The sequence below is a fragment of the Salmo trutta genome, chromosome 2 (assembly GCF_901001165.1).
Source record: "Salmo trutta chromosome 2, fSalTru1.1, whole genome shotgun sequence".
In the NCBI taxonomy this organism is placed as follows: Eukaryota; Metazoa; Chordata; class Actinopteri; order Salmoniformes; family Salmonidae; genus Salmo; species Salmo trutta.
The window spans coordinates 60,027,256-60,043,282 of NC_042958.1; the positions used below are offsets into that span (position 1 = coordinate 60,027,256).

General features: G+C 43.8%; 1 pseudogene; it reads right to left on the reverse strand.

Annotated features, from left to right (window-relative positions):
* Window positions 1–16,027, reverse strand: part of LOC115163279 (mediator of RNA polymerase II transcription subunit 24-like) — a 39,231-nt pseudogene that overhangs the window by 11,798 nt on the left and 11,406 nt on the right.

Sequence of the window (16,027 nt, forward strand, 5' to 3'; positions counted from 1 at the left end):
TTTGTAGCACATTTATCTCTCCAGTGAGGCTTGACACATTACAACTGTTTTCTATTCCCCCCCCCATTTCAAATAGAGGGATTAAACCATGTGCACCTAAAGCAGTTTCCACAGACATTTTGGGACATACAGTACCAGTCAAAAGTTGACATCTACTCATGCAAGGTTTTCTTTATATTGTAGAATAACAGCAAAGACATCAACACTATTAAATAGCACATATGGAATTATGTAGTAACCAGAAGTGTTTAATCCAAAAATATTTTAGATTCTTCAAAGTAGCCACCCTTTGCCTTGACAGCTTTGCACACATTCTTGCACACTCTCTGAACTAGCTTCACATGGAATGCTTTTCCAACAGTCTTTAAGGAGTCCCCACATGTTGAGCACTTTTCCTTCTCTCTGCGGTCAAACTCATCCCAAACCATCTCAATTGGATTGAGGCCGGGTGATTGTGAAGGCTAGGTCATCTGATGCAGCACTCCATCCTGCTCCTTCTTGGTCAAACAGCCCTTAAGCAGCCTGAAAGTGTGTTGGGTCATTGTCCTGTTGAAAAATAAATGATAGTCCCACTAAGCGCAAGCCAGATGGGATGGAGTATCGCTGCAGAATGCTGTGGTAGCCATGCTGGTTAAGTGTGCCTTGAAGATTTCCAGTCTAATGTCCATTGCTGGTGTTTCTTAGCCCAAGCAAGTCTTCTTATTGGTGTCCTTTAGTAGTGGTTTCTTTGCAGTAATTCAACCACGAAGGCCGGATTTATGCAGTCTCCTCTGAACAATTGTTGAGATGTGTGTTATTTGAACTCCGTGAAGCATTTATTTGGGCTGCAACTTCTGAGGCTGGTAACTAATGAACTTATCCTCTGCAGCAGAGGTAACTCTGGGTCTTCCTTTCCTGTGGTGGTTTCATCATAGTCAATTCATCATAGCGCTTGATGGTTTTTGCAACTGCACTTGAAAAAACTTTCAATGTACCTGAAATGATCCGGATTGACTGACCATCATGTCTTAAGGATCAGACCCTTTTTAAAAATTTGTCTAAAATGACATACAGGCAGTTAGATTTGGGTATCTCAGGACCTGAAGCAAGGATATGCATATTCTTGATACCATTTGAAAGGAAACACTGATGCTTGTGGAAATGTGAAATTAATGTCGTAAAATATATCCCACTAGATCTGGTGTCACGAACTGGCTCAAAGTTAAAAAAAAAAAAAAAAAAGGGAGACAACATGGAGATAAAGAATAACAAAATATATTTATTAACTAAAGTAAACTAAATACAATTAACAATGGTGTGTGTCAGTAATCAGTAGTGTGAGTGGTTGCGTGCCTAAATGTGATAATGAGGGGTGTTGAAAGGTGCCAACGTGAACTGCCACAAAAAATGCCAACACCAAAATCTATCAGTGTCTGCATAGAGTCTCAATGAATGGGGAAGTGGTGCATTTATCCCGGGACACACCCGGCCCCAGGTGTGTCCCATGTTGCTGACGACCCTCCCAGCTCCGCCTACCGACATCCTATTAAGGAAAACAAGAGCAAAGAGAACGAATTCGGCAGACAGAGTGGGAGGGTCAGACCGACCATCTCTTCCCGCCCATCAACAGGTAGTTGAGCGAGAAGACTGAGAAATTCAGACCTTGGCTATTTTAGACAATCTACCCTGCAGTATGCAATCATCAGGACCAGGAACATCTTCCTCCCCATGCACAGACCTAGCATGACAAGAACCCAGCGAAATAACGGTATCAGCCAAAAGAACAGGTTTTCCGTCCTTTGTAGACTCCCACTGTTCAGCATCAGAGGAATGTGCATAACAGGGTTTTAACAAATTTACATGGCACAGTTGGTGTGCTTTTCTCCATTCTGGAGCGGCAACTAGATAGTTTTGCTCAGTGCACTGGCACACAACCGTATATGGACCTTGAAACTTGGCTTGAAAAGGAGAACCTACAATTGGCAGCAGAGCAAGAACCTGGTCACCTGGACTAAAGTGACGAGGCTCAGTTCGCCGATCAAATATGCCCTTCATCCTCACCTGTGGAGATAGCTTCTCTTTAGCCATTTCACCAGCGGCGTACAGGCGTCGCCGGAAATCACACACAAGATAACAGGGACTGAGGGGGCTCGGGAGACTTCTAGTCATCCTGGAGAACAGATAGAAGTCCACGCACCCTATGTCCAAACAAGGTAATTTGGCCTGAAACCCATGCTGTCCTGTGAAACCGCTCTAGTGGCTAACAGTAACCAAGGCAAACCCTCCTCCCAATCCATCTCAGTACAATAAGCTCTCAACAAAGACTTAAGTGTTTATTGGAAACGTTCCAGCGTGCCTTGACTTTGCATGTGATAGGCACTAGACAAAGTGTTTAATATGGAGCTGTTGGAGAACCTGACCAAACAGATTAGAGGTGGAATCAGATCCTTGATCACTCTGAATGACCTTCGGGATTCCAAACAGTGAGAGAAACTGAGTGAAAGCTTTTAGCACAGACTTAGTTGTGATAGACCGGAGAGGATAGGCAGCAGGAAACCTAGTGGTCTGACACATCAGTGAACAGGTAACTACTACCCTTTTTAGAACGAGGCAGAGGACTAACACAGTCAATCAGATACTCAAAAGGTTGGCTGAGTACAGGAATAGGAAACAGTGGTACTGGCTTAATAGCTTGAGTAGGTTTACCAGTTAATTGAAAGGTGTGACAAGTTTCGATGAACTCAGAAACATTCCTCTTTAACCTAGGCCAAAAGAAATAACCTACAATCACATATTAGGACTTCCTCACACCCACATGTCCAGCAATGTCATTGTGGGAAGTTGTCAACACCAACTCACGAGGCTTAACTGGTACAACCTGACTAATCGCCTCCCCCAGAAAACAACTAACATGACACCCACTTTCTCATCAGGACATCCTCTTTGAGAAAATAGCCATGGGCAACATCTCCCAACTGTTCCACAGGCACAATTTGGTCACGCAACTCTTCTAATGTGGGGTCAGTCCGTTGCGCCTTGATTAGATCGGAGCGGAGTACAGACAACGGAATAACAGGGAAAGTAGTGACAGATTTCTTTGTCGCATTCTCGTTAGCTGGCGCAATGACCAGGTCGCCACGGCTCATAGAACACGTCACTGCACACAAAGAACACCTCTAGGAAACTCCACGCACTATCAGGAATCCCTACAAATGACGGCTTAGCAGAAACCACTAGAGATGTAAACACGACAGGCCATACACGCTCACCATCCAAGTTATTCCCAAGGATAACGTCAATACCCTCAATAGGCAACGAAGGCGCACCCCCACAATAACCTCACCTTTCACCAGTCCACAATCCAACATCAGTTTATGCAATGGAACTGACAGTGTTCAAACCTATTCGCCGAATCAGTTTCAGCAGAGAAGGGTAACAGACTCCAACAAACGATTCAGAGGCCCCTGTGTCTCAGGATCTTCACTGGCACTAGGTCCTTACTTCCTAACAGACACAAAACCCTCCGTAATGAAAGGTAAATAGTCCGGGTCAATATGGACTTTCACATGCCCCTGGGCATGAGACAATGTGTCAGGAGTGAACTGATGTGGAACAGGCGCAGCTAATGCCGTAGGCTTAGATTTAACGTAAGCGCATGTACTGAATTTACCGCTAGCCCTGAGAACCGGACATTTGTTTTTCCAATGACCCAAACCTTGACAGTAGTGACACTCTTGACCAAAGTCAGCTTTACCATGGGAGTCAGGTTCAACCTTAGTTGAATGAAACTCTGGCCGTGAACCAAAGTATCTCGTGAGCGAGGCCCAAATCTCACCGAACTCCCCCTCTCACTCTGAATACAGGACTCTGCAAAGACACTTGTGAGTCAAAAGACACTCGTCTGCCAAATCCGCACCTTCAGCGACAGTCTTTACTTTTCGTTCGTTAATGTACGTGGCTATATGATCAGGGATTGTGTCCTTAAATTGCTGTAGCATAATCAAATCACACAGCCCTTGGAAAGTCATAACTGCAGAGGCAGAACACCAGCGATTAAACTGTAAAGAACTCACGCACTCAACATGAGTCTGTTTATTATCCCTTTTTAAAGGTCTAAATCGTTGGCAGTAAGCCTCAGGGACCAATTCGTAAGTCTAACAGCCATTTTAACCTTATCATAACTGACACTGTCGGCTACACTAAGAGCTGAATATGCTTCCTGCGCTTTACCAGTCAACACACACTGCAACATTAAAGTGCGGTCAGAATCCAGCCAACTCCTAGCGTCAGCAACACGCTCAAACAACAAAAAGAATGTCTCAGGGTCCTTCTCATTAAATTTAGGCAACAACCGTAAGTTCCCAACAATATCAAATGTGTCCGGGGCACAACCAAAAGAGCAACAACCCCTAGGTAAATCTGGGTCATCTTCCCAGAGCAAACTCAACCCTGAAAGCTTTCCTTCCCTAACCAGCTCTAGCCGCTCTTGTTGCAGCATGATTTTAGCACTCTAAATCCTGTTTAAATGCCAATTCTTTTTCATATTTTACACGGTCATGCTCTAGCTTCTCACAATCATGCTCTAGCTGTAACAGAAGCAGTTCTTTCTGCTGTTCAAAAAGACGACTAACAGATGGAGCAGCCATTGTAACGTTACAGGGAGAGGCGAGTCCTCAGCAGAGGCTGCCCTAGTGGTAACTACAAGAATACCACTCCATCAGATTGGCCTTCGATATTAACCTAATAGAATTTTAGACGTTTATCACTCATTTCAACCTTGTAGTGTTCAGCGATCTTCAACAGCTGTTCTGTAGTACATCATTCTAACAGTTCCTCTGATGGAAAGCGAAATTAACTTGTCTACATTAGGCGCCATAGTCAGAAGTAAATACAAAAAAAATCTTGCCCTTCCCCTCTGCTGAACACACCAGACCACAAGAGAAGTAACAATCACACTGGGCACCACAGAAGAGAGATATCTATGGAGCGTCCCCAAAACCTACAGTAACTCAACCCTAGTCTTCGTACAGATTTTCAGTGGGTAATTACACACTGTAGCCCGCTGGCAAAGAAATAAGCCACCTAGCACGCTGGCAGATTCCCCCAAGCCACGGGTGTGCCCCCGTGACAACTGCTCAGTCCACAGATTTCAATAACGATGCCCAACGTATTCCAAAATGAAACACGTTGTTAAGCCTAACAGGGGAAAAAGGCTATAGCTCCGGGTAGTAAATGTTACTACCCTACCCAAATCTCCCATTGAGGTACACAGCCGACCATACTCACCTCCTCGGACCGATGTCCCAACGGCGAGTAGATCAAGAGAGTCTCCAACCTGGGCAAGGGCTTGGAAACTAACCAATGTACTCTCCAATGCAGCACACAACCCACTATCCACCGCACTGGCAAGTTTACCAAACAAACAAAGGTAACCAATACTGGGCACCAAACATTACAACTCAAACAAGCTGTAACAAAAACTGCAAACAAAGCACATAGAGTTGAACATTAACTCCATGTTTTCTCCCAAACACAATACCTTCAAGATCCCGGATGAGCCCCCACTTGTCACGAACCGGCTCAAAGTTCATAACAAAAAGGGAGACAACGTGGCGATAAGGAATAACAAAATATATTTATTAACTAAAGTAAACTAATTACAATTAACAATGGTGTGTGTGTGTGTGTCAGTAGTGTAAGTGAGTGGTTGCGTGCATAAATGTGATAATGAGGGGTGTTAAAAGGTGCCAACGCAAACAGCCACAAAAAAAAAAATGCCACTACCAAAATCTATCAGTGTCTGCATGGAGAGAGTCTCCTTAATGAATGGGGAAGTGGTGCATTTATACTGGGACACACCCGGGCCCAGGTGTGTCCCATGTTGCTGACGACCCTCCCAGCTCCGCCCACCCACATCCTATTAAGGAAAACAAGAGCAAAGAGAAAGAATTCGGCAGACAGAGTGGGAGGGTCGTCACACTGGTAAAACATTATAAAGAAAAAAACGTGTTTATTTTTTAAATCTTTGAAATGCAAGAGAAAGGCCAAAATGTAATATTCCAGGCTAGGCGCAATTTAGATTTTGGCCACTAGATGGCAGCAGTGTATGGGCAACATTTTAGACTGATTCAATGAACCATTGAATTTCTGTTCAAAATGTTGTATCAAGACTGCCCAAATGTGCCTAATTGGTTTAATAATACATTTTAAAATTGCACTCTCCTCAACTGTGCACTCTCCTCAAACAATAGCATGGTATTATTTCACTGTAATAGCTACTGTAAAATTGGACAGTGCAGTAAGATTAACAATATTTTAAACTTTCTGCCCATATCAGATATGAGTGTGTCCTGGGAAATGTTATATGTACTTACAACGTCATGCTAATAACATTAGCTTACGTTAGCTCAACAGTCCCGCGGGGGGGACACCGATTCTGTAGAGCTTTTAAAATAATGGACTGTCATTTCTCTTTGCTTATTTGAGCTGTTCTTGCCATAATATGGACTTGGTCTTTTACCAAATAGGGCTATCTTCTGTATACCACCCCTCACAACACAACTGATTGACTCAAACGTATTAAGGAAAGAAATTCCACAAATTAACAAGACACACCTGTTAATTGAAATGCATTCCAGATGACTACCTCATGAAGCTGGTTGAGACAATGCCAAGAGTGTGCAAAGCTGTCATCAAGGCAAAGGGTGGCTATTTTGAAAAATCTATAATCTAAAATATATTTTGATTTGTTTAACATTTTTTGGGGTTGCTACATGATGTGTGTTATTTCATCGTTTTGATTTCTTCACTATTATTCTACAATGTAGAAAATAGTAAAAATAAAGAAAAACCCTGGAATGAGTAGGTGTGTCCAAACTTTTGACTGGTACTGTAGATCAATGCAAAACCACCAGCAAACAGGTTATTCATACACTGTAGACTGAAATGCAACACTATAGGCTTGCTAGCACTAGCAGCCACACAGAAGTCATTTACTTAGCCAAGACAGGAACAAATCAATTGTACTATATTTCTCACATTTACGAACACACATACACCTAATGTCGATGCACAACGGCATTGAATAAGTGGGAAAATGTAGGACGGAGATGGGCCTGCCATGGTGGGGCACGACATGGCAGTTCAGCACAGCAACAACGCCAAAGACAAGAACATTAAGCGTTGCTCGCTCAACATCAAGCGGAAAAAGTGCTCCAAGAAGGTGCAACCTAACGAGAACAACCAGAACAACATGATCCACCTCAACAACGAGAACCTGGAGAAGCCGCAGTCCTGCACCAACCTGTCCACTCTCACCCAGGATCAGAGCACCCCAGACCTAGTAAAGGGCTCTGACAACACCTCCTCGCCGGTCAAGAAGGCTCCCCTGAACAACTACTTTGTGGCCCTGACACACCCAAGAGGGTGATGGTCCAGGCCTCCACTGGCGAGCCACTGCGTTGCCTGGGTTAGTTCCTGTGCCGGCACTGCTACCGGCTCCAGAACCTGTCCCAACGACCCAGGGCTGTGGCTGCAGAGTGTGGACCGCTTCCTGCTCAGCCACGGCTGGGGGAACCAGAGCACCCTCGCCCCGGCCAACGTGGTTTTTGTCTTAATGCTTTGTCGCAAGGTGGTCTCCTCGGAGGAGGCCATAGAGCACCAGCTGCAGGACGTTGTGATCACCTGCTTCTACCGGACTTGCTCCTATGTGGGCAACGAGATCTCCTACCCACTGAGACCCTTCCTGGTGGAGACCTTCAGGGAGATCTCCTGGGACCGCTGCCTGTCCATCATTAATCTGACGAGTGGCAACATGAAAACGGACCCGCACTACTTCTTCCAGCTGTTTGCCGACCTGAAGAACGAGAGGCAGCACGTCACCTGTGCAATGAGAGGTGACAAAACTCTAGATTACTCTTTACAAGTCCCTCCAACGCCCTCCATTTGGCAAATCAGACCATAACGTTATCCTCCTACTTCCAAGCAAAAACTCAAAAAGTAAGTACCGGTGATGCGCTCAATACGGAAGTGGTCCAATGAAGCAATGCTACCCTAAATCAAATCAAATCAAATTTATTTATATAGCCCTTCGTATATCAGCTGAAATCTCAAAGTGCTGTACAGAAACCCAGCCTAAAACCCCAAACAGCAAGCAATGCATGTGAAAGAGGCACGGTGGCTAGGAAAAACTCCCTAGGAAAAACTCCCTAGAAAGGCCAAAAACCTAGGAAGAAACCTAGAGAGGAACCAGGCTATGAGGGGTGGCCAGTCCTCTTCTGGCTGTGCCGGGTGGATATTATAACAGAACATGGTCAAGATGTTAAAATGTTCATAAATGACCAGCATGGTCAAATAATAATAATCATTGTAGTTGTCGAGGGTGCAACAAGCACGTCCGGTGAACAGGTCAGGGTTCCGTAGCCGCAGGCAGAACAGTTGAAACTGGAGCAGCAGCATGGCCAGGTGGACTGGGGACAGCAAGGAGTCATCATGCCAGGTAGTCCCGAGGCATGGTCCTAGGGCTCAGGTCCTCCGAGAGAAAGAAAGAAAGAGAGAATTAGAGAGAGCATATTTAAATTCACACAGGACACCGGATAAGACAAGAGAATACTCCAGATGAAACAGACTGACCCTAGCCCCCCGGCACATAAACTACTGCAGCATAAATACTGGAGGCTGAGACAGGAGGGAGACAGGGAGACAGGACTGTTTTGCTAGCACAGACTGGAATATGTTCCGGGATTCATCAGAAACATTAAGCAGTTTACCACATCGGTCACCAGCTTCATTAATAAGCGCATTGACAACGTCTTCGCAATTGACATTAGACCAGTGGTAATCTGTCCTTTGGTCTGATGAGTCCAAATTTGAGATTTTTGGTTCCAACCGCCGTGTCTTTGTGAGACGCAGAGTAGGTGAAAGGATGATCTCCGCATGCTGTGTAAGGGCTATTTGAAAAAGAAGGAGAGATGGAGTGCTGCATCAGATGACCTGACCTCCACAATCACCCAACCTCAACCCAATTGAGATTGTTTGGGATGAGTTGGACCGCAGAGTGAAGGAAAAGCAGTGCTCAGCATATGTGGGAACTCCTTCAAAACTGTTGGAAAAGCATTCCTCATGAAGGTGGTTCAGAGACTGGCAAGAGTGTGCAAAGCTGTCATCAAGGCAAAGGGTGGCTACTTTGAAGAATCTAAAATATAAATATATTTTGATTTGTTTAAACATTTTTTTTGGTTACTACATGTGTTATTTCATAGTTGTGATGTCTTCACTATTATTCTACAATGTAGAAAATAGTAAAAATAAAGAAAAACCCTTGAATGAAAAAGTTGAGTGTCTCAACTTTTAACAGGTACTGTACGTTTTGAAGTATTCAGATATGTTTTATTTGAATAGACAAATATATAGTTGAATATTGGAAAGTATTTAGAAATACACTTGGAAAGTATTGTCATGTATTTGAAAACGCTCAAAAACACTGACTCAAATGTACTTCTATGCATTTAACCATGGTATTTGAAAATACTATCAAACAGTAAGCTATTTATAGGAAATTATTAGAAAATACTTCCAATAGTAGTTGATTCGGGCCACATTATTTGAAAATAGTCAAATACACAGAAAATAAGTATTAAATAATAATCAAATACACATGTATTGAACCCTGGTCTGGTGTGTGTGTGTGTGTGTGTGTGTGCGCATGTGTACTGTTCGTTGTAGAACTGCAGTGTGTTTTCCTCATACAGCAGGGTCATGAGCTGACGGATCATGGTCTGGGGCTTCTCCCTCTCGTCCAGTCCCAGCATCCTCACATGGGCACCAGCCAGGCCACAGCACAGATAGCCATGATGCACACCTTGCCCTCAATGTTGCCTGTTATCTTCTACACTCATGCTTCCAGGCCACCCATACGACAAATTAACTAACTTTATGAATGATTTAAATGAGGAAGGGACTAAAAACAGCACACATGCAACCACAAGTCATAATGTCAGCAGACATATGCTATGACTCATTTTCCACTACGGCAAGAGCAAGTTCACTTCTGTGGTTCAACGAGTGACTGTCGACATGGTTTCGAGAGCAAAATAGACCATGACACACAATACTGGAATCACCTGCATGGCCTCCACAGACAGCACGCCATTCTCCCAGGCGTTCAACACCTCCAAGATGGCTGCAGGTGTGTTGAGGCAGATTTCGTGCCACTTCATTTGACTGACACACACAGCGGTACAAAACAATCAGTACAGCTTCAGGAAAACAATGAGTCATGCAAATAGCTAGATTTCTAGGAGGGAAAAGAGAAGGTGCAGAAAGGACTCACTGGTTTAAATTACGCTCATAAAAAAAATAAATAAATGGAACATGGGGAACAACATTTTAACCATAGCATGGGCTTGTTCCTTCCTCCTTTTTCACCCAGCAGCTGAGAAACACTGAATGCCAGTCTGATTCTGACCCTAGAGTGAAAGATCACTCACACTAGCTTCATCTCAGTGGCATTGTTGAGGAGGGCCACCAGGCTCTCCACCTTGCCAGACTCCATCCTAAAGTAGGGGTGGTCTGGGTTCAGGGTCTTGCTCTCCTCCGGCATGCAGGTCTGCAGCCATGTCTCAAAGTGGTCTCCTCCGAGGGGCTGAGGTCCGACAGGATCACCTTGAGGGGTCGCAACACGGATTCATATCATATAATAATAGGGAGTGGGGGACATAACATCCATTTATATGAGGACCAGGTTCTGACCATGACACTTATGTTACATGAATCATACTACACATCATATAAATGTGGCAAAGAGCTCTCCTGCTCTGTGACACTTTATGAATACTGACCTACATCCCTATGATAGATAGCATTAGTGTTAACTCAAAATGACACAACGGCAAGGTTCCAGTTTAACAAAGTTTACTATACCGTATGAACACACTACAAGGTAGCCATTCCACTCTAGGCTAGGTCAATCAACGACAAGACTCTCTGCGCAGAGAGTGATAGCCCCGTAATAACAGAAATATAGGGGTACTTAAAACATGAACTTAACAATATCCCCCTTTTCTTTAAAGACAAATAAAACATCAACAACATAATTAAATGTCCAAGTATTATTCAAGTTCCCCATTACAAATGGGTTGTGTGACAGTTTTTATTTGTATTACTCAAGCTGCCACTTTCCATTACTGAGAGCCTGTAGGAGCACAAGACCGGATGCTCCTTTTTTAGTCAGACAGTCAGCAAGCTGTTCCTTTGTGGTCGACCTGGTAAACAGCTTTGAGGTGTGGAATCAGTTGTAGCAAAGGTCTGTGAGCCACCCCAAATAAAGTCATCAACATGACAGGCAAGTACTCCAGTCACATTGCAGTCTTGATCAAGCCAATAGAAGACTGCAGGATCCACTTGTGACATTTTTCCACCTGTATTCAGCATTGTTGCCTTGACTTTGTTGTACCAGTAGAGTGATGCATCTGCCAGTTCATACACACACTTTTTTAGTTTCCACAGTGTTCCTTCGCTCTTAGCTTCAGGCGGAGGTCGGATGTGAATGTCCCTTGACAGCTCTGTTCCCTGCAAAAATGCAGATTTGATGTATATGGAATTAAGTTTCCATTTTTTCTGGCAGATCACTGACATCAGCAATCTGAGTGACTCTGAGGCGCATGTCGGTGAGTGTTTTGGGAGTTTAGCAGCCAGCTCCTCAAAACCTCTAGCCACTAGACGTGCTTTAGGCACTATTCCAGTTAAGAATTCTTTAAGGGTACACACCCACCTTGTTGAGACACATTTTTGGCCAATGTATTTGACTTCCTCAAAACACTCCATTTTTCCTCCATTACTGAGGTCATCTAGCTTAGCTGAGTCAAATGACACATCCTTTGTTTCAAGTACATCATCATTTTGAATGTCATTCTGTTTTTCTCAATTTTCCATTGGTTCAATTCTGAGATGATCTACAAGTGACAGGTCAGCTGACCCTGTTGTACCAGAAAGTGTAGCTGGTTCAGAGTACTGCAAGTTGTACCAGTTCTGGTGTTTTCCTTTGGCTTTTCCTGCTCGTCCAATGACGGTTGCTGTATGTGGAATACCACTTTCTCTGTCCATGTATTTAACAGTTTGTCCAGTTTTCAGATTGGAACAACCATGTTCTCTTAACACATGTATGTGGCTGTTGTTGAATGTTTTCCTAATTTGAATTCTCAACAGTATTATCTGAGGCATGGTTGAAGGTCTCTGCTCCATTTCCTGTGTCAGTTTCAGTGTCCATATCATTGGATGCGACATCTGGTAGGTTTGTGTCTGTTACTGTGTCCTTTTTGTCATTTTCATTAAGAGACTGATTCTCAGCAACAGCCCCTCTATCTTGTTGATCATTTACTTTCCGCAATCTTGAGTGATGCACCCTGACAATGATGCCTCCGTGCCTCACAAATATCACCACACCATCTTGGCCAATGACTACTCCCGGTCCTTTACACTCGACAGTCAACTCGTTTGTAGTACACTTTGTTTCCAGTTTCGTACTTCTCATCGGTGGGTCGTAGCTGTTTCCGCAGAGCCCTGCGAATTCTTTCTGAGCACTCTGCTTCAGTGAACGCTTTTCTCGCTGCATGTACTGCTGACAGGTGCTGTCCCACCCATGCCCTCACACTGGTCCCTTCTAGTGCTGGTGTCTTGTCAACCAGTACAGAGGGAAGATTAGGGTTCTGCCCCAACACTAGTTGGTATGGGCTGTAACCATGAACATTGTGCATTGAGTTTTTTGCCATCAAGGCCCAATCTAGGGCTGTGTTCCAGTCACATCCATTGTCTTGCTTCACTTTCAGCATGATCTCTGTGAGTGTTTGATTGTGTCTCTCCAGAAGTCCATTGCTCCATGGACTGTATGCAGTAGTTGTCTTTCCTTCCATGTTGAAGTTCTCTGCCATTTCTCTTTTTTCATTATTATTGAATTCTCCTCCATTGTCACTGTACAATTTCTGGGGCGGGCCATGCACACTTACCCAGGAATGAATGAAGTGCTTGATGATGTCACTGGGTTTCTTTGTATTCACAATGCTTCCAGCACTAAAGCGTGTGAAGTGGTGGATTATGTGAAGGTACCACACACTTGGTCCTAACTCATGTAGATCTACAGCCACTGTTTCATTGTACTTGGAAGCCAGTGGCAAACCAACAGCTGGTTTGGGCTTAGGTTTACTGTATTTTTGACATGTCTCACAACTGTTAACTATCTGCTGTAGAATGGAAATACTCTCATCATCATTATTCCCTGAACTGCTGAGTAACTTCTGAAGTCTGTCAACTGTAGCATGTCCAAACTGTTTGTGAAGCTTTAACAATACTTTGCGTTTTTCTTTTGTGTTCATGTTCTCTGTGACTGTCAGAATCTCCATGTGCTCTGTGTCCATCAGAATCTCATTTTTCCATGGACTCTGTGTGATGTCTTTGTCTAAAATGTTTACACAATAGTGGCCTGAGGTAGTAAGTTCAAGAGTCACTGGTTGTTTAAACATCACTGCCTTGTCATTTTTTATGTCTAGTACAGCCCCTGCCTTCTTGAGGGAAGCTTTGCTTAATAGTAAGGGGATATCTGTAGGGACCACCTCTGTTTCAATGTGACACTTAGTCTGACCAATTTTTGCTGGTATCTTAACTCTCTTGGTAGAATGGACAATTCTCCCATCTCCAAATTTGAAAGCTCTGTTGCTTGGTGTGTCAATCATATTTTGTACTTCTTTCATATTTAGTTCACTGACATAGCTATCAAGCCATTTTGCACCACACTCTGTCCGTGTACATGCAGTATCAATCACAGCAGATCCTAAGGATTCAACTATAAAGATCTCAGTATCAGAAGCAGATTCATTTGAAAACAGTGTAATGTTACACTGCTATATCTCTGTGTGTACATTTTCCTCTGTTAGTTTAACTTGTTCATTTTTATGAGGACAGTCTTTAACCCAATGGTAAAAAAAGTCAGCACAGTACAAGCAGTGAAAGCCAACTGTTTCTCCCTACCATCTAGACAGACAGTATCTAGCAACTTGAAAGCTAACACTGCATCCGGGAGAACCATGTCGTACTTGCGCATCCTATTGTACCTCTGTTCGAAATCAATGATGTAGTCCATCATTGCAACCGAAATATCTCTCGTAACACTGTCAAAGTTTGAATATGCCTCGTAGGCGCGGCCTTTCTCTTCTTTAGGAAATACAGAATCCAGTGCTCTGATCAAAGTTCCCATACCATCATCCTTGTTCAAATCCTCAATGGATATTTCCAGTGCTGTATCTCTCGCTCTTCCCTCGAGCGATAATACCACCGCAAGTGCTTGCTTTATCGCGTCCAGATTAGTAACCCGTGTCCAGATTCCAAGTTCATTTTTCCAACTTTCGTACGACCTCTTCTCGTCGAAGCGAGGTGGCACATTGTAGTTATTAGCCATCCTCTGCTACCAATGTTAACTCGAAATGACACAACGGCAAGGTTCCAGTTTAACAAAGTTTACTATACCGTATGAACACACTACAAGGTAGCCATTCCACTCTAGGCTAGGTCAATCAACGACAAGACTCTCTGTGCAGGCGCCCTCTTGACTGAGTGATAGCCCCGTAATAACAGAAATATAGGGATACCTAAAACATGAACTTAACAATTAGTACTAGGTGTGAGACCAACCTCTGATCCGTAGGTCTGCACCCTGTGACACTGCATGAGGAAGGATATGTCGAACAGCAGGGCTCGCACCGAGGCCGACTTGGCAGCAACGAGATAGAACAAATAGTGCCCAATGTCAATATCAAATCAGTTTCAACAACTCCCACACTCAGCATGTCGCCAAAATGAATGTAAAATCTCATTCAAAAAGTCCCATACTCAGTAACACAGGAACTGTGAAACATTTTTAACTCATGTACTCACATCCTTCTCCACTGATGAGCTTCAGAGACTCACTCAGCCTGAAGAGCAAAGACAGAGCATCAATAAATCATCTCCTGCAAACATTATGTCCCTCTTCCATCATTTGGACATTCCCATTTGGACTTTAAAGCCACAATCCGTAATTTGTTTTTCAACCAAAACGTCAGCCCCGCCACTTGGTTTGCTATTAAGCTGAGGAATGCGGCTGGAGTAACCAATACCAAATTACAGATTGTATCTTTAAGACTCTCCACAGTAACATCATTTGAGTCTGTCAATACAGTGGATTGAACTGTCCTAATGGACTTTAATATAATACATGTCAGTGTGTTGATGTCTGTCTCACTTGATGAAAATCCGGGCTAAGGATTTGAGTTTTCCCGTGGCTGCGATAAGCAGCCAGGAGGGGGTCCAGGCTTTTTCCAGACAGCATGTGTCCCAGCACACCCAGCAGGCCCTCTGGAGACTTGGGAGTGATCTGCGTCCACCGTCTAACACAACAGGGGAAGACAGATACAGTGATGACAGTGTGATGACAGTGTGATATGGCTTCATGACAAGGTGAACTAACAGTCTTATCATCAGTACTAATCTAGGGATATAGTAGCGGGTAAAAGTCAGCGTTGTGTTCATTAGAACACACCGTAGTGGGGCTGGATGTTGGCATTTTCTGCAGTCTTCAGCCGTGGGGAGTACTCTCTGTCCTCACCCCTGAAGAAAAGGTTACACACGAGAGAGAGAGAGGGAGAGAGAGAGAGAGAGAAATACACTGACAGACAGTGATGTAGTGATAGGAATGTGTGAAAGGGGGAGACAGAATGAAAGATATTAGTGCCAAACTTGATGTATTTATACTGTATCATTCTCTTCTAGTGATGTTACACATCTGAAGGTGCAGGATGGCTACCTGTACGTACCGTTTAGAAGTGAGGTTGGTCGTGTTGGAGTCCGACAGGGAACCCAGCTCATTGCACTCCTGCAGTCGCAGCTGTAAAAAACAGACATGGAGCGAAAAGCTTGTCAGACACTGTATAACCTGTCATTTGTGTTATAAATGCATGTGTAAGGGATAATCAACAACGGGCTATGCATTCTAGGGAAAATAATGAACGACGTGGAAGGTGTG